This window comes from Neovison vison, chromosome 8 (assembly GCF_020171115.1).
Source record: "Neovison vison isolate M4711 chromosome 8, ASM_NN_V1, whole genome shotgun sequence".
Classification (NCBI taxonomy): Eukaryota; Metazoa; Chordata; class Mammalia; order Carnivora; family Mustelidae; genus Neogale; species Neogale vison.
Window position 1 is genome coordinate 84,219,313 of NC_058098.1, and position 18,944 is coordinate 84,238,256.

Consider the following 18,944-nt stretch of genomic DNA (forward strand, 5'->3'; position numbering starts at 1 on the left):
CTTTTCTATTCTATATTTCATTATTTCCTCTCTAATCTTTTTGTCTTTCCTTCCTCTTGCTTTGGATTTAATTTGCCCTTCTTTTTCTAGTTATTTTAGGTGCGAAGTTAGGTTACTGATGTAAGATTTTTTTTCTTCTTTTTAAACAGGCATTTATGGCTCTGTATATTTTTTGCAACTTCATGTGAATCAAGTATCACTTCAAAATAAAAATTTTAAGAAAAAGTATGTACTTCTGCTCTGCCAAGGGAGCTGTGTGTGGCGATGACTTGGTCATTATATCTATCCTCAAGGAGTTTAGTTAGTGGAGCAAACTACCAACAGAATGATCTGGAAGATGAGGAGATGCTGCTTGCTGCAGAGATGAGAGAAGACACTGAAGAATATCCGGAAAACCCTCACAAAGGTACAATTGAGGGCTTGTATGAATTGAAGAGCTATGCTTCTACCACGAGAATTCCATTCTCAGGCCAATCCCTGACAAGGTTGTCACTTCTGCCTTCTCAGATCTTCAGGGACCACAGCTGAAGCCATTTGGGACAGAGATGGATGCACCCTGATTAAGGCTAATATTCCTAGCTGACAGCTTTTCTTTGCAGCTCAGAATTCTTAGAGATACCTTATCTCCCACCAAGTCATTCAAAATGTAGCTACTGACTTCCTTTATAAAAGATAGGAAGAATGGTTTTAAAACAGGAAGGGAAGCCTAGAACATTTGTTGGGGTTACTAATAATGAAAACATTTCAAAAAGTTCCCATAGACCTTTAACAAACCTCCTCAACTCTACCGAACATTAACACTGCTTTGGGGTTCTAACACTCGTTTAATGTTTATTTTAAATCTTTTTGATTGAACACATTCTTTTAGTTTATAAAGAGAAATAGTACAAAGAGGTACACAGATGGAAAATCTTGTTCTTGCATCTACCCTTTCTTTATTTCTTTCCTTTTCTTTTTTTCTTTTTTGAAGATCTAATTGACTTTGTTAAGTGAATTCATGAATTGGGCAGCATCCCGTCTAGCCAGTAGACGGAGCCCACCTCCTCTGCCCTTTCCAGCCCATTACTCTCATACCTCACAAACACTTACAGGGGACCATCTGTGTTTTTCTTTAAGCAAACATAAACAAAATATTTTCATACCTCCACTTTTCTCCTTCTTCCTGTCCCCCCAGAACCAGCATCCTATGCATACTTTTCTGGACTTTGCATTTATCACTTAACAATGTAGCTTAGAAAGATTTCCAAATCAGAACATAGTAATGCTTTAAAAAAAAAAAAAAAAAAGGAAGACGAAGAACTTCAGCCCCCTGCCCTCCAGCATCACCTGAGATATTGCTCATGTTCCCTCTTTCCTGTCTAACCTCAATTGTTTGAATCCCAAATTCCCCAAGCGTAGTATGTTCTCTGTGCTAACAAGCTCAGGGCTTACACAGACCCCAGGCTGTGTGACTGGAGCAAAGCCACAAACCCCCTGTGCCATCAAGACCACAGGGACACATTCAGGAGCAACAGCAACAGGGTGATGATTGCCTTAGCATGAGCGGCACCCCAAAGAGATCACTCTGGGCCAAGGAGGAGAGATGATCTGGAACTAGGCTTTGTTGCCAAGCAACCCCGGAGGGGATGAAATTAACTCAGTCTGTTTTTCATGTAACTGCATCTCAAATGAAAGCTGAGGCCAGAGTTGATCCCATGCAAAATTAATAATCACCACATGATTCTTTCTTTCAAGTGGCTGTTGCCGAAAGACAGGGAACTAAAGAAACCAGTATACCCCTCTTTAAAGGGGTAAGGGCAGGGAAGAAAGAGAACAAATACATACAGATCCCATGTTTTTCCATTTGAGTCTTAGGTAGGAAATCAAGCCTTTCTCTCTTAGACTGCTGTTGACTCTCCCTAGTAGGAAACCTGCTTTAAAACCAGATCCCAAGTAGACGAGATAATATGTACCAAAGAGCCAAGGGAGGATATATTTCCTAGAAGTGAGAGAAAGCTTGGATCACATGAGACCCTTTTAGTCTCCTTTTTTAGAAAATTTAAAATGCACTTTTCCCCATTAGTATGTTCAGGGAAGATAAATTATCATAAAAATAAAAATAGCCCTTCCACCTACTCTCCTTAACCCAGCACTAATGGCTGAAAGAGGAGCCCAGCTTGATATGCTCACTAACTCTTTCTCTTCAAGGGCTTAATCAAATTTAAAAGGCAAAAATGACAGAGAAGAGTGGATTCCCCCATCCACTGCCCCCTACTTCTGCTGCATTCATTTGGGTGAATTACCTGTGTGGTCAGGGAGGAGCCGTGGCCTTCTCCCCAAAAGAATCTTTGATTATTATTTTGTAGTTGTGCCATAAAATGTAATTAAAAATAAAGCTTTTTTTAGCCAAGGAAACTAGTTTTATCTGAGAAGGAAAGCTTTCTTGCCCAGCAGAAGGTGAGACTTTGTGGTGGGCAAAGTAGCGACCAGTGGTCTTCCTCACTTAGCACTTACGCAATGTATTTGCTGGTGTTGGGACAGGATATTCCCTTGTTCCCTTCTGCCACTCCACCATGTTCATCGTATACTAGGCCAGTTTGAGCAAGCCTCCTCCTCTGTGAAGCAACGAGTACCCACCGACAGAGTAGGGCAGAATGTGCTGGTACGTAGAGAAAACCAGAGAGCAAAATGTACACAGTGGGTTTCTGGAAACTCTGTCAGTGAGGGTCTCAGCAGGAAACAGATGCTATATTCACATTGGATGCTTTGAGTAACTTTTAATAAAGGGGTTATTTAGAATGGTTGGTGGGGAAACCACAAAGGACAGGTATTACCTGGGGCTGATCACGCTGGGTTGGGAGTCACTCCCATGCTTCAGCCTGCAGAGTGAGAGAATTGGCAGGCAGAGGGATGGAATAGAGTGGGCCACCTTACAGTGTAGCTGTCAGTCGGGGGAAGGAGAGCCCTACATCAGTTGCCTCCTTCCCTCTGATTTCCGGCAAGGGCTCACCATTTGGCTGAAACCCACTGGAAGTCAGAGGATCAAGAAATCCTTGAATGTAGAAATGTAACACACAGAAAACAGGAAATGCTAAACCTAGCTTCATCTGCCTGGCTTCTGGCTATTCATTCATTCAACCAGCACTTACCGATCACCAGCTCTGTGCAGGTGCCGAACTAGGAGACGCAGCACTAAGCAAGGCAGCCCTCATGGAGCGGACAGTCCCTCTGGCCACGTCAGGCCTAGGCAAAGCTGCAAAGTACATCCAGACTGAACATTCAAGATCCCAAGCCCTCCAATGTGTACCATGGTTATTGCCTGACTTTTCTTATCTCGCTTCCCTCTTGGTCAGGAATAAAGATTTTCTTATTCTATGCGTTAATTCCACTGTAAATAAATCAAGAGGGGCACCTGGCTGGCTCTGTTGGTGGAGCATGCAACTCTTGATCTTAGGGTTGCAAGTTCGAATCCCATGGGGTGTAGAGATTACTCAAAAATAAAACCATAAATAAATAAATAAAATGTCAAACAAGCAAAAAAAAAAAAGAAAGAAAGAAAAAAGAAAAAAGATTCTCTTGTTACCATAACTACTGTAGCGTGTCTGAGTGGGTGTGTGTTAAGGCATGGTTGTTAGAAAGGCACTTATGGAGGAACCCAGAAGAAGGAAGAGAGCTGGGCCTGAAGCAAGACAGGAACAGAGGTAAAGTCAGGTCACAGGAGTTTCTCTGTGGGGCATGGCCTTCAAGCATCCACCTCCTACCCATGTCTGCCCTCTGCCTCCTCCATGTGCACCCAGATCCTAGCTCTTCTTCCTGTAAGTTTGGCTCAGCCCATCTTTCTATGCTGGCCCACTGAGGCACTGCCTAGCCTATGCAGGTGGCCCTTGGCCTAACCCCCTGTCCCCAGCCTAATAATGGCCATTCCTGGGATAGAACAGCTTGGTGCTATCTCTGAGTAGAGTGCTCTGGGCGGCGGGGGGGGGGGCGGGGGGGCATCTCCCCTCTATAGGAGACCCTGGCTATTGGCAGAGCCCCTGGCTGACATTCCCAGGGCCCCCACTACTAGATGGCAAACTCTTAGAGGTCAAGGATCTGAGTCTTACATTGGTTTTCCACTAGCACATGGCATTGTTTCTTTTAAGTCAGTTACTCGGTCACTATTTATAGAGTAGACTGGGCATAATAACCCCTAAGTTGCAACTAGCCACCTCAACTACATCTGTTCTTGGGAATCTTAAAGCACAAAGCCATTTGACATTTGTTGAGAAGGACTTTGTTGATCCACAGGCGGCAAAGCCAACCTGTGCTGGGCTGATGAATAGACACACTGGCGAAGTGTGCATCCTATTGGGGACAATGGCTCCCTTTTTCCTGAAATGCCTCCCAGCTGTGTGTGGCCAAGCCAGGGCTAGGCTCAGTTCCTTGTACTAAGAAATCTCTTAGTGTAGCCTGAGAGCAAGTGAGGGCACTGCCTTCCTGCTATGGTAACTCTCTTATTCCATTTCAGTGATATGAGCTTACTGACATTGTACAGAGAGACTGACGCCATCACCTCTTCCCAGAACAAAGCTAGCCCTTCTGATGGCAAGCATCGTACTCCATGCTGTGTATCAGAGAGTTTTCCTTCCTGACCGTTTTTGAGGGATAGGATTCCTTTGGCTGATAGTTGGCAGTATGAGCTAGAGTTAAGATTGCTAGTGGAAATGTTTTTGAGGGGCGCTTGGGTGGCTCAGTTGTTTAAGCATCTTCCTTAGGCTCAGATCATGATCGCAGGGTCCTGGGATGGAGCCCCACATCAGGTTCCTTGCTCAGCAGGGAGCCAGCTTCTCTCTCTCCGTGTGCCCCTCCTCTTGCTCATGTTCCCTCTCTCTCTTTGTCAAATAAATGAATAAAATCTTTTTAAAAAATGTTTTTGTGCTCTCCTACACTTCTTGCTTAGAGATTTTAAGGCAGAAAACAAATGTTTCCCTTGCAGGGGCAGTTGGCACTTTCCACGTGGCATAGCTTCTAAACTAAATCCACCAGTCCTTGGGAGACTTGCTTATCCAGAGACTCAGTTGGATAACAACTCGAAACAGCAGGATTGACCCTTAGGACAGGGGAAGGTTTTAATTAACTTCATCTGAGAACTTTCCAAGGCCTTTTCAACTGTTTTTAAAATGTTGTGTTCTAAGCTATAGCGGTTAAAACCTCCTTTCTCTGGCATCTAAAAGTACTTTTAGAAGCAAAGTAAGAACAGCTTTTGGCCTCTGATACCACCACACATCAGCCAGGCCTGAACCTGCCACTAAAGAGGAGAAACTGTCTCTGGGGTCTTTTTAGGGCCAGAATGGCATGTTTGACCTTAGACATGAGGACCTGGAGGTCTTGGAACAGATTGCTTGATTGCCATCAATGCTCAAGTAGGCTCTGGGTCTTTTTCCCAGTGCCTAGGACTTTGGGAGACGGCTGGTGAATGTAATAACCAACTGGGAAGTATTGAATATCTAGAGAGAGGAAATGGTACCATGAGGCCTGGGCTACCTGACATCTTAAAGCAGAAATTACTTGTTGGGACTAATGGATCTAAAGAAGTCAAGGAAAGGGCATGAGAACTTTTTTTCCACCTGAAAGGATGTGCTGTACCTTTTCTCTTTTTTCTTTTCTTTCCTTTCCTTTCTTTTCTTTTCTCTTTTCTTTTCCTCTTCTTTCTTTCTTTCTTTCGACAGAAAAAGAGAGAGAGAAAGCACAAGCAGGGGAAGGCACAGGCAGAGGGAGATGGAGAAGCAGACTCCCCGCTGAGCAGAGAGCCCAACATGGGGTTCCATCCCAGGACCATGGGATCATGACTGGAGCTCAAAGGCAAATGCTTAAGCAACTGAGACACCCAGGCATCTCAGAAACAGTCACATATTTTAAGAGTGAGCACCATGTTCTACCTTCCTTAGTCTTGCTTGTAACAGGAACTCAGGTACTATTTCATTGAAGAGGTTCTCCACCAAGTCACATGACTTCACCCATTCCCCAGTGTTCATTTTCTCTCTGATTCTGTCCTTTAACTGATCTCCCATCTCACCAAGTCAAGAAAATGCTTTCATTGTCTTTTCTATGCAAGCTGCTGCCTTGCACAAAAGTTCACTTATAAACCACCAAAGGAGAATAGGAAGGGTAGGGAAAGTAGAATTGGCTTCACCTGGCATGACCTGATTCTAAGTCAAACTGGCAAAAAGCTTGTTCTACCCTAACTCTTCCTTTCCAACTCCCCACTCATTTAAAAATGAACAAACAGGGCGCCTGGGTGGCTCAGTGGGTTAAGCCGCTGCCTTCGGCTCAGGTCATGATCTCAGGGTCCTGGGATCGAGTCCCGCATCGGGCTCTCTGCTCAGCAGGGAGCTTGCTTCCTCCTCTCTCTCTCTGCCTGTCTCTCTGCCTACTTGTGATCTCTCTCTGTCAAATAAATAAATAAAATCTTTAAAAAAAAAAAAAGAACAAACAAGTAAATATTTAAGAAAATTAATTAATGTTTTCTGATTATAAAAAAAATAAATCCCATTTGGAAAAGAGAATAAGACATTCTTCTCCACCCTAATATATTTTAAAAAATTAATTTCCATGGTAAATTTCTGAAGCTATGCTTGGTTCTTCCTTTCCAGGGGTTTCCAGCCGAGGCAAGTGAGTAAACCCCTCTATCTCTGGTCCTTGATTCCATAATTCCATCGTGGTGCCTTTTGCCCATTGAAAGTGCTTCAGTCCCAGGTCTGTGATTACATGCAGATGCTTGCAGCTGCCCAGATGTTTACTTTAACCAGATTTTACTGATGAAAGTATAGAAAGGCAGGAAATGGGAAGAGGGGCCTAGGACTGAATTCTCTCTCTCTTTTTTTTTTTTTTTAAAGATTTCTTATTTATTTTACAGAGAGAGAGAGATAGGCAGAGGGAGAGGGAGAAGCAGACTCCCTACTGAGCAGAGATCTGCATGCAGGGCTCCATCCCAGAACCTTGGAAACATGATCTGAGCTGAAGGCAGATGCTTAATGGACTGAGCCACCCAGACATCCCAATGCTGCATCTTTTCAAGAATGGACATCTCAGGGGTGCCTGGGTGGCTCAGTGGGCTAAAGCCTCTGCTTTTGGCTCAGGTCATGTTCCCAGGGTCCTGGGATCAAGCCCCACATTGGGCTCTCTACTTAGCAGGGAGCCTGCTTCCTCCTCTCTCTCTCTCTCTCTCTGCCTGCCTCCCTGCCTACTTGTGATCTCTCTGTGTCAAACAAATAAATAAAATCTTAAAAAAAAAAAAAAAACCTTAAAAGAAAAAAAAAAAAAGAATGGACATCTCATTCTTCCATTCAGGGAAGGTTGATGAGTCCTTTCTGCCCAGGCACTGTGCTGGGTATTAGATGATAGAGTAGGCAACAGTCACTTTTTTTTTTTTTTAAGATTTTATTTGTCAGAGTGAGAGAGAGAGAGAGAGAGACAAAGAGACAGAGTGCAAGCAAGGGGAGCTGCAGGCAGAGGGGAAGCACACTCCTCTCTGAGCAGGGAGCCCAATGTGGGACTTGATTCCAGGACTCTTAGACCAGGACCTAAGCCCAAGGCACACGCTTAACTGATTGAGCCACCCAGGCACCCCGGTACTCAGGTTCTATGTTTAATATCAAATAGCACTGGACTGGACCCAGAGCCCTAAGTTTGACTCCAGGTTTGATTCCAGTAACTAGCTGTTCCCTTAAAAGAGTATCTCAGACTCTGTTTATTATATCATTTGTGAAATAATTGTTGATTTGATTATCTCTAAGTTTCTATACATTGCCCTGACCCATAGTTTAAGAATAATTCTGTATTTGGTTAACCTATTTTTCTCTCTCCACCACGGTTCCTACTCTTTCCACCTTAAAGACTTACCCGTTTTACTGTTTCTTGTTACCCAGCCCTACTGTTCTTCCCTGCAGAAAGGAGCGAAATGTTCTCTTTTCCAGTTGTTCCTGTGTGAGCAAACTTACCATCTCACTCCTTTGTCATTTTTCCTGCTCTTTCTCTGTGCTCCTTCTGTTGTCTTCCCAGGCTTTTATCTGCAATGAGGCCTCACAAAAGCAGGTTTGCCTCTCTGATCTAGGGCTTTTACTGACATAATCAATTAATTAACAAGTCTTTATTGGGCAATGACAATGAACAAAGCACAGCTCAATGCTGTTAAAAAGAGAATATGGGTTTAAGACATGTTCTTAGACTTGCAGAAGACAAGCTCTCTGAGGCTTAACAGCCTGCTGGTCCACCACTGACCCCCGAAGCTGGTGCTGATAAACGCCCTGCCAGGCCGAAACCATCTCTTCTCTGGGTTGCGGCATCGCTGCTCCTCATCTTCCTCCTTCCTGTCTCACTTCCTCTTGACTTCCTTCTGCTAGATCCTCCCTTTGGCCCTTTCATTATATCTGGTTCCCAGGTGCTCTGTCCTAGGCCCTCTTCTCTTCTCAGTCTCTTCATTCCCTTACCATCTCCCCCACTCCCATGACTTCAGTTACAATCTATATGCTGATAATTCCCCCCAAATATGTATTATCATTCATATTAATGTGTCTGCAGCAGCACCTACAATCAAATACATTAACATGTGGGTAGTGAAACATAGAATAAATAAAAACTAGAACTACCTTCTCAAAAATTCTAGTCAGATTTTGCCATCAAGTTAGTTTTAGTGCCTCCCATTTTCCAGAGCTATATGGATTTTGGGTTTGCACAGGATTACGGACCTGTATGAGAAGGCATGGCCTTTATCACTCCAGAGAGGGAAAAAGGATAAAGAGTTGTTTTGTACTTCCCCTTCTACAGAACAGTGAGTGTCTACAAGAGGTTTCTACTGCTAGAATGAGGAGTAACTACAAACTTGCTTTTTCTTGTTAAAATAATAATAATTAAATAATAAAGTTCTGTCGCATCTTGGCTCCCCACTACACTAGTGGCATTACTTAGCTGGAATGCTTAGGGTTTCTGTACATAGTCTCTGTACTTCCTGAATTCATATACAACACTCACACTTAACAGCTTTAATCCTTCGGTATTTAATTAGGTATATAACAATGAACAAAGTAAGTTTCCCAGCTCCTTTCAGTGGTGACTATTTTCATACCCTAGCATAACATTTCCTGTGAGTTGGCCCAATAGCCAGATTAGTAATGGAGTTAGAGAATGTTCAAGAAGCTAGGGGTTAGGGGTGGTGGGACAGAGCAGCACTGGGAGGCCGAATAATACGTTATTTTAGTATTTTCAAGGAAAGAGAGAAAAAAAGTCATGCAAATATCTCTACATCTCCCTCTTTTTGTTTTGCAAAGCCGTTTTGGTCCAAGTCTCATTTTTGGATTAGGCCCTTGTTGACTATGTCTGTTGAAGTCCTAGATAAAGGCTTATTTGTTTGACCTGTCGTATCCAGAATTGCTCTAACTGCTCGTTTTGATTTTCTTATTGTGTAGACTGCGCTAAGAAGCTTGGCAGGAAGCACACTATGGAAATGTGGAACTGAACAGCTTAATGTGTGTAATTTGGGAAGTTCAGCAGATGCCAGGGCTTAGCAGGCTCTCGGCTTGTTCAAGACTAATCCTGTGGATTTTCATTCTTATGGGCATCATGCCCCGTAAGTCTGAGGGCCTAGGTCCCACCCAAAATCAGTCCACACAGCCACCTCCCAGCTGTCCCACTCTTAAAAGCTAGGTTGGGAGCTGACAAAGACTCTCCTATCACCCCTTCCTAAGGAAGTGGAAGGGTTGTGAGATCATTGGGTTCCAGGGATGGTCCTGGTAAAGGCTGATATACAGCATTTTCTCTGGACATGAGTATGGACTCCTAGCTGAGACTTTCTAGGAGACATGTGGGACTACAAATGCACATCCATCCGACCTATAGTGGATGACATGCTGGGTCCCAGGTCCCTCTCCAAGACTGAAGCACTTGTTTCCCCATCTACTGGAAGGGTTCATAGCAGCCACCATCAGTTGAGTCCTTTTCTGAGACTTCTCTGCTGAAAAGAGTCACCTTGCCCATGGTCATTTTCCCTTTCCCAAGGGCAGCTCACATCTAATATCTGGTTGATGCAGGAGTGAAAAGGCCCAGGTTTGTCACCCCAATTTCGGACAACTCTGAGACATCCCAGCACCAGAGCTCCCTGAAAGATCACGTAGGCTTCTTTTTTCTTTTCTTTTCTTTCCCCTTTCCCTTTACTTTCCTTCCCTTTTCCTTTCTTTTCTTTTTTCTTTTCTCCTTTCCTTTTTCACTTTCTTTTTCTTTTTTAAAGTACATGCCATGCCCAACATGGGGCCCAAACTTATGACCCCTAGATCTATAATCATATGTTCCACTGACTGAGCCAGCTAGGCACCCCCTTTCTGAAATGTCTGATTGTCGAGATTCTTCCAGAAAGTTTCCTGGTGACCCAAATTTTTTTTTTTTTACTTCTAATGCTCATTAATTTGATTTTGGCCAGTCAATTAAACTCTGCTTCCTTTTTCTACAGCTTCACGGGCACAAAGTTTTTAGAGTTAATGAAATCCAAAAATGTCTCCATGCAGCTGCGAAATGGAGGGAAGGTGACTCCTAAAGGGTGCTGCCTCAGGAAAACCATACCCTGGAAGGCTTTAGATGAGAAGTGAAGGAAATGTGATGAAAAGCATTTTAATTTGCAGAGGAACAAGGGCTTAAACCTAATGTTTGGCTCAGAAGAGGGTACTAATTTTTAGAAAAATGTCTTCTCTCCTTTCTGTAGTTGATTTTGAAATGTCAGTTCGTAGCTATCCCAGTTTGGTGCTGAGGAAACTGCCCAGCATGGTTGTGGGTGGGAGCCTACTTGTCTCTATTTCCCTCCACCTACATGCTGTTTCTTTCTTTCTTCCTTCCTTCCTTCCTTCCCTCCCTCCCTCCTTCCCTCCTTCCTTCCTTTCTCTTCTTTCTTTCTTTTGCTAGTTGAGGTCTAATTTATTAACAGTAAAATGCACAAATTCAAAGTGTACAGTGTGGGGGTACCTGGGTGGCTCAGTTGGTTAAGTGTCTACCTTCAGCTCAGATCATGATGCCAAGGTCCTGGGATCAAGTCCCACATCAGGCTCCCTGCTCAGCAGGAAGACTGCTTCTCCCTTTGACCTTCTCCCCTCTTGTACTCTCTCTCTCTCTCTCTCTCTCTCACTCTCTCAAATAAATGAATAAAATCTTAAAAAAAAAAAAAGAAGTGTACAGTGTGGTAAATTTTGACAATGGTGTGTTCCCATTTAGCCATCATTCCAATCAACAGATAGAATATTTCTCTTATCTCAGAAAGTTCCCTTACACCTCTTTTAATTTAATTCCCTTCTTGTCCCTGGGGCAACTGGTGTTCTGATTTCTATCACCATAGGTTAGTTTTTACCTGTTCTTGTACTTCATGTCTATTCTTTTATGTATGGTTTCTTTCACTCAACATGTTTTGAGATTTATCCACCTTGTTACATGTACCCTGCTTCCCTTTTAAGACAATCCACAGGCATGCTAGTTTTTTGCCTTAAGCATCTTTGCTGCAAGCATTTCCTCCATATGAGTTATTGGCTGTAAGACAATTTTGACATAAAAGGTAAAATGGCAAAAAATAAAAGAAGGACATCCATTAAAAAGAACATAATGAAACTTGGAAAATGAATAGATTTAAAAGACTTTATTGCAAAATACCAAATACTTGACTACATTCAAAATTTATAATGTTGATTCATGGCAATACTGCACCAATAACTGATTTTATTTTGTAGATTGTACCTAAGTAGTTGTCTTCAAAGTCTTTCATTCAGAGAATTATTATTATTGTTATTATTATTATTACTATTTTGCTCGTTGATTTATTTCCCATTTCTTGGCATCTCATTTTTTCTTTTTTTGCTAAGATTCTTCCTTCATTAAGAGAGGCATCAGATTCCAAGTACTGTGCATGTACAAATGCACATTTGTAATTGGACTTCCAATGATGTTGTGAAAGCCTTCCATACTGCTGTTTGTTCTTGGTATACTGTCACTTGTCCACTATTAGAGGTCCCAGAGTTCTAGGGAAATGTGGGTTCAAAACTCTATGCCACCATATAGACCATTATGCCATTATGAGAGCTAAGATTTACATCATATAAAAATGGGAGGGGTGCCTGGGTGGCTCAGTGGTTTAAAGCCTCTGCCTTCCGCTTGGATCATGATCCCAGGGTCCTGGGATGGAGCCCCACTTGGGCTCTCTGCTCCACGGGGAGTCTGCTTCCTCCTCTCTCTCTGCCTGCCTCTCCGCCTACTTGTAATCTCTGTCAAATAAATAAATAAAATATTTTTTTTTAAAAAGGGAGGATTGCCTCGAGAAATAAAACCAAACTGTCAAATAAACCAGACTGTCAACCAATTACTTTTTTTAATCTTTTTAAATAGATTTTAGAGATTTTATTGATTTATTTTAGAAAAAGAGAGAGGAGGCAAAGAGGAAGGGAGAGGGATAAGCAGACTCCACACTGAGCACCGAGCCCCACACTGGGCTTCATCCCATGACCCTGAGATCATGACCTGAGCTGAAACCAAGAGTTGGCCACTTAATCAACCGAGCCACCCACGTACCCCTAAGATTTTATTTTTTTAAGTAATCTATACACCCAGCATGGGGTTCCAACTTACAACCCTGAGATCAGGAGTCATATTCTCGACCAACTAAACCAGCCAGGCACCTCTACTTTTTAATCTTTAATGGCAAAATTGCCTTATTGCTACTTAGTTATTTGACAGAAATGCTCACAACAAAGATGTCTACAGCAAAGACGCTGACAGTGAAAGTAACTGGAACCATCTGTGGGGTCCACTGCTCTCTGATTTCTCTATCATACTTAAGGAAAAGGTTTTTGGTTTTGCTGACACATCTTGCCAAGTGAGTTTCAACAGTCACTGGGTCCTAAAAGACCAAGCAGGTGGCTCCTCCCAGATATAGCCCATTGATTTTCCTGTTCTCAATTGTGATGCTGATTAATGATATCCATACACTTTGGAATAAAGAGGGAGTAGCAATTCCTCTTGTGGGCTCCCAGGACAAATGTTGATAATCCCTAAGATTTATGCCAAGATACCACCTGTACTTCATCCTGATGAGGCGTTGGTCCCACTGTCAAGGCCAAGGGTGAAACAAACTTAGTAAGCACCAATTATCTATAGTTACTTGGTCATAAATAACCTTATTTTCCCCTCTTGGGAACTCTTCAAGATAGATTTTGCTCTATCCATGAGGACACAGAGTGGGATTTGAACTTGGGTTTGCAGATTTCCATATCATGATTTTTCGCCATGAGCAGCCAAGACTTAGGCTCCTGTATCCATCTGAGGTGGCACCTGGCTATCTGAAGGTGACAGACCTCACCGTTATACCCATATCTGGATGGCTGAACAACTGGGAAGGACTTGAAGATTTGCATACTTTCTTTCTCAGTAAGAGCCAACTGGAGTTGGCAGACGAATCTTCATTTTTCAGAAATGTTCTCTGTTCTCCTTAGCCAAGCAGCTGTGACCTTTGGTAAAGGTCAGCAGATCTTTGTTATGCCCCTTGCAAATCACTGTTTTGTAACAGTTGTGTTTACAACTGAGCTGGTTTCCAGACCTGGGATAGCTAGCGGGATGATGCCAGCAATGAGGCATTAAGCTCTCTAATAGGCTTATGCCTTGATAATCATTTTAATGGCACTGTCTCGTGCTTGATGCTGCAATTATGGGCCTCTCCTCTTGAATATAATTTTGCAGTTTGATAATAATTACACAAGTATGATTTTGCATTTCTCTTTAATGAGAGTTCATCCCCCAAACAATATTATGACCCTAACAGAGATGTCTATTTGCGCCCCTTCAAGTTACTGACCTTATACGGCATCATGCACAAGCTGGTCTTTACTCACCTGGGAATTCTAGGTTCTTCTAGCATCAGGATTCTGTGGGAGATGGAGCAAATCCCCAGGGAATCATAACATTGATTTCTGATATCTGCATCTGAAAATGAGGTTTTATGTCTTTCTGCTGTTGCAAAGTCAAAGTAATCTTGGGATAAAGGGTCTGCTTCAGGCTGGTGATTTTTAACCTGTGACTTAACTGAAAAACATTCAAGAGATTATCTCTAGTATCGGGTGTTTGGCCTCCCAAAACCTGCTTTTCAGACCTCATTTTTCTCATTTGTCAGTTCCAAGGGATTTGGACTGGAGCTCCAAGAATTCCAGTGCCAAGTTTCCGTACTTTCCATCAGTAATTAATATTTTAGCTATTGACAGAGAGGGTTGTTGTTTATGGCCCCAACTGGAACTAACAGATTCATAAAACACTGCTGCCCTTCTGGACCAACCCAAGTCCATAGCATATACAACATTTAGGGATTTCTGCTGTGGCTGCTGCCTGTGTCTGCTTGCCCCTGAAGCATGATGGGATCTTTTCCAGATCTGTGCGAAAGGGAAGAGAGAACTACAGAGCGTGGGCACCAACCAGGCTAGTTACTGAGGAAGAAGGCCTTCATTCTGAACCATGTCCAGAGGGCTGCAGGAGTTGACTCCTGTGGCTCCGATATAGCCCCAGAGGCTAAAGCCATCTCCGGCCTTGCGGGTCTCGGGCTCTAGGGTGGCAGCTCTGTGGGGTGGTATCTGAATGGTGGGTTTAGGGGTACTCCTGGGCCATGAAGCAGAGGCAGTAAAGAGGAAAGGAGGCAGGTGTGGGGCCGGTGCTGGGCTTTGATTTGGTGGTCATGTAGGTCCCCCAGGCTGGCTGGGTACAGGGAGGCAAACAGCAGCATTTCTCTTCCAAAGCCATTGGTCTAGCCAGGCACAAATGCTAGATGTGTGCTGGCACCAAGGATGGTCCAGGAAATTTGCTAAAGATCAACCTCTGTTTCTTCACCAGGCAAACAGGGGACAAGGGAGACCTAAACATGAGAGGCCCAGGGCAAAGAACATATGTGTTGCTGTGTTGCCCAGGCTGCCCAGCCAGCGGGGGGGCGGGGGGGGTGGAGGGTGGCGCACACAGGACTGTAATTGAGAAGGTGCATGGCTATCGGGGTGACAACAGGCTGGGCAGCAGGGGTGCCAAAAGAGCATCTGTGACCTAGAAGCTTTTTGCGGACCCATGTCAGACTGACAGTCTTTGCAGCCACAAAGGAATGGGCACTTGCCAGTATTCTTCACAGCTTCAGTGAGTAGCCTGGGTGCCTTTCACCCCACCTTCTCCAGGAAGCCTCCCAGACTTTCCCAAGTCTGGCTAATTGTTCTCTTTTCTGATCTTAGAGCTCTTACTGTCTGCACCTTACAATTTAGCACTTAATCAGACACAGCTGTGCATTCCTCTCTAATTGTTTTGGGTGTGTTTGTCCTGTCTCTGGGCAAGATTACAGCTTCCTCCAGAGCAGAGACTCACAGTCTTTTTGGGAGGGCTCCTGGGAGAGAGATATGGATGTAGGTGAGGGTGTTCTGGACAAGGGAAATCACTCACATCCCTACAGTGATTTACAGTTTAAAAAGTGCTTTTTTTTTTTTTCTTTTTTAAACTAATCTCTACACCCAACATGGGGCTTAAGCTCATGACCCCAAGATCGAGAGTCACATGCTCCACCAACAGAGCCACCAGGTGCCCCTAGAAAGTGCTTTTACTTAAGTTTTTGTCTCCACTCTTTATAATTGCCCTGAGAAGCGTGTGTGCTTCAGCGTCTACAGACAATGAAACTGAGACAGGAGAGGTCAACAACCTGCCTGAGGAAGAGGCAAGCTGAGTAGCAGAGGAGAGATAAGCCTGGGATTCCTGACTTGTGGCTCGAGTCCCGTAAGAGCTCATGTGTTGACAGCAAAGTCTCTAGTGGAGAAGAGGAGGAAGGAGAAGGGAGGCCTCAGATGCTTTTCCCTGATGGAAATCTTGGGGCAAAACAAATGAGGGGGATGTTGCCCTGGCTTATAGAGCTATGGGGTCGGGCTTCATAGAGACCACTCATTTCTCTTTCCATTATCATTCTCTCGTGGATCCTCTAGCCACCATCTTTTTGGCACAATCATTTGCTTTTCCTGGCATCTGACCTCCCACCTCTACTCACTCCTACCCTCCAAATCTTTTTATGTAATCCTCTGGGGCTGTAGACTTCAACAAGTAAACCAAATTGAAGGTGGCTCCATCCACCCTTCCATATATCTTTAAGCTCTACTCAGAATGAAATCCCACCTTCTTTGCTTTCCCTGAAGCTCTAGGAGATGAAGGTGCTCACTATTTCATCTGTGTGTCCCCCGGGGCCCGGAGGTGGGGTTAGTCCCCTTTCTCTGATTATTTCTCCTCCACCTCTTGTAAACACTCTTATTCCTCCACTCTTGAGGAGACCGCTGCTAGTCGTATTTCCTCTTCCTTTCTTGTGGTTGCCATCTTCCGACCTCCTGGTTCCTCCTCCTTCTTCACTTGAAGACTTTAGCTCCCACCTCCATAACCTTCACACTATGACCCTGACTTTAATTTCTGCCCATATCTTCCTGGGTGGCTTCACTGCCCACACGGATGACCTATCCAATACCCTGCCTCTCAGTTCCTTGGTGGCCTCATATTCTCTAGTGACTTTCTCCTCTACTCTCCCCTATCATATCCTGGTTTCGCCATGACCTAAAGCTCTCCACCTCCTGAACTACTAACTTAAGCATCCAGACTGCTGACCCAAGTCAGCAACCTCCTCTTCTTCCAACATGACTAAACATTGACTCCTTTGACACCTCCAGCCTATTGATTTCTGTCCTTTCTCTCTTATCATTCATCATGTCAACCTCACTTTGCCAAGGTTCTCAATTCCTTGGCAAAGGGAATTTGCTCCTCTTCCCACCTGAGCCTGCACCAGAGCAAACACCTGAGTTCTGCTGGAGGAAATCACACAGGAGAGCCAAAGGGTACCTCATAAGTTGACACCACCAACCTCAAGTAGGTTGCGTGCTGCCTTGCCATGCTGCCTTATCATCTTGCCACCTCCCAACCTTCCCACGCTCTGCAATGACTGTCACACCTTCTCCGCTCTCTTCAAATCTGTCAGCTCTCCCTGCCCCAACCCCAGCCTCCTGTGTGTCACAGAGCAAGAGAAAGTTATCCTGTGGAAGGATTCTATGTCCCACACCAAACGTGCCTACTTCAGTCCTCCTCTAACTTCCTCCCTCCCGTTGTAATAGAGGAGGTAGCCTCCTGCAAGAGGTTAGCCTTTCAACCCATACTCTGGTTCTGTCCTCTCCCATGGTCACAGGAAACTTTATTGTCCATTGTTCTCTCACTGCTATACCTTCATCTTCCTCTTCTCTATGCCCATATGGGCATTTAAATACACTCATGTTATTCTATCCTAAACCCACTGCTGACACATTTCCTCTCCAGCTGTTCTTCTCTCTGACCCTTCAAACTTTTCTGTCTGCATGAAGTACCTTTCTTCATTTCTTCACCTCTCACTCACTCCTCAATCCACTACAGTCTATCTCTTTGCCCTTCACTGTACGAGTCACTGCTCCGTGAAAACTCCCAGTGACACCAAGGTCAGTCAATCTAGTGGCTGTTTAGTCCTCATTTCCCTTGGGTCTCTCAGCCATTTTGAGTGTTGTTGACTACTGTCTCCTTATTATATGTTCTTTCCCTGGGAAATCCCTACCTCCCCAAGCTCCTAATTTTCTTCCTACCTCTCTGGCAACTGCTCCACTTCATCTGCCAGTAGTTTGCCTCTGTCCAGGCTTTAGATAAGTCCTGGGCCTTCTTCTAGTCAAGCTCTATACTCTCCTGGGAGACCACCTTATTCTCCTGGCTTTATTACCACCGCTACTTACTACTTCTGTTTCAGTCTCCCCTCAGAGAACAGGATCCTACAACCAACAACCTACTCAACATCTTCACTTGGACACCTCACGGGCACCTCAGACCCACCTTGACCAAATGTGAACCTTGGGAAGGTTTTCTCAATTCTCTTCCCTGAGAGTCCCCCAACTGAGAAAGTGGCACCACTGTCCCTCTGCTTGAAGAAACAGAGAACTGGGAGTTTTCCTTGATTCCTCCCTAATTAAGCAATCACCAAATCCTGCTGGTATTCTTCTCTCCATTTGCTTTACCACTTAGATAAACAGCACTTTCATTTATATTTTAGCAACAGCCTCCTAATTATCCCTCAACCCCCTCTTTCCCTCTACCCTTTTCCTTCTTCACATCTGGTCAGAGTGATCTTATAGAAAATGGTATTCTAGGCCCTGCAAAATGCAGCCCCTGCTTACCTCTCCAACCTCTCCCTCAACCACATCTCCCTTGCGGTATAAACCAGCCAGGAACTCTGTTCCATTCATCTCTTTGCCTGAGTAAGTCCTGCTCACCCTTCAGAGCTCAACTCAAATGTCACCTCCTCCTGGACTCCCCCAAATGGTCCCACCACCGTGAACTTCTGCAATTGTCAGTTATATAATTGACAGTGCATTGAATTGTGAACCTGTCTCTCTCCAGCTAAACTGTGAGCTCCAAGAGGGAAGATTTTGTCTGTCATGGTCACCACTCCAGTGTCAACACATATTTGTTAAACAAATAAGTAATACATCTTTACCTACTGATGATGGACCCAGGCCCCAACCCAAGAGTAAAGACTACAGCCAAGTGGGTGTGGAACTTAGTGTTGAGTAATTCCCCCAAAGGAACAGTGTTAACTGTTACAGATACACTCCCAGCTGCATTAATTAATGGCAGGATGGAGAGTATGCCCTTATTTTTAAATTTTGGGGCCTGGGCAGATACAAAGGACACAAGCTTAATTTCCTTGTTGGATTCTAACTTACGCTGTAGCAGTTCCTTTACTAAAAACTCCTTGGCAGGCAGCTGAAGGTTATGTCTGTGGCTACCGGGTACCCATTTAAAGGGAAGACACACGGGCATAGAAACAGTGTGTCAATCGGACAGCACAGAAAAATCTTCAGATGTCAGTCTTGTCCCACCACAGCATTTAATCAGAACAGCAGCCTAGA

General features: G+C 44.1%; 2 protein-coding genes across 4 annotated transcripts in view; both read left to right on the forward strand.

The window, feature by feature from the left end:
- COMMD1 (copper metabolism domain containing 1) overlaps positions 1-3,354 on the forward strand; it is a 259,154-nt gene extending 255,800 nt beyond the window's left edge. For both annotated transcript variants that reach the window (XR_006386211.1, XM_044264054.1), the window contains one exon: positions 150-3,354. The gene's annotated coding sequence lies outside the window, so the exon portion shown is untranslated. The remainder of the gene's footprint in view (positions 1-149) is intronic.
- Positions 1-18,944, forward strand: part of B3GNT2 (UDP-GlcNAc:betaGal beta-1,3-N-acetylglucosaminyltransferase 2) — a 65,847-nt gene that overhangs the window by 17,422 nt on the left and 29,481 nt on the right. The gene's annotated exons all lie outside the window — the stretch shown is intronic.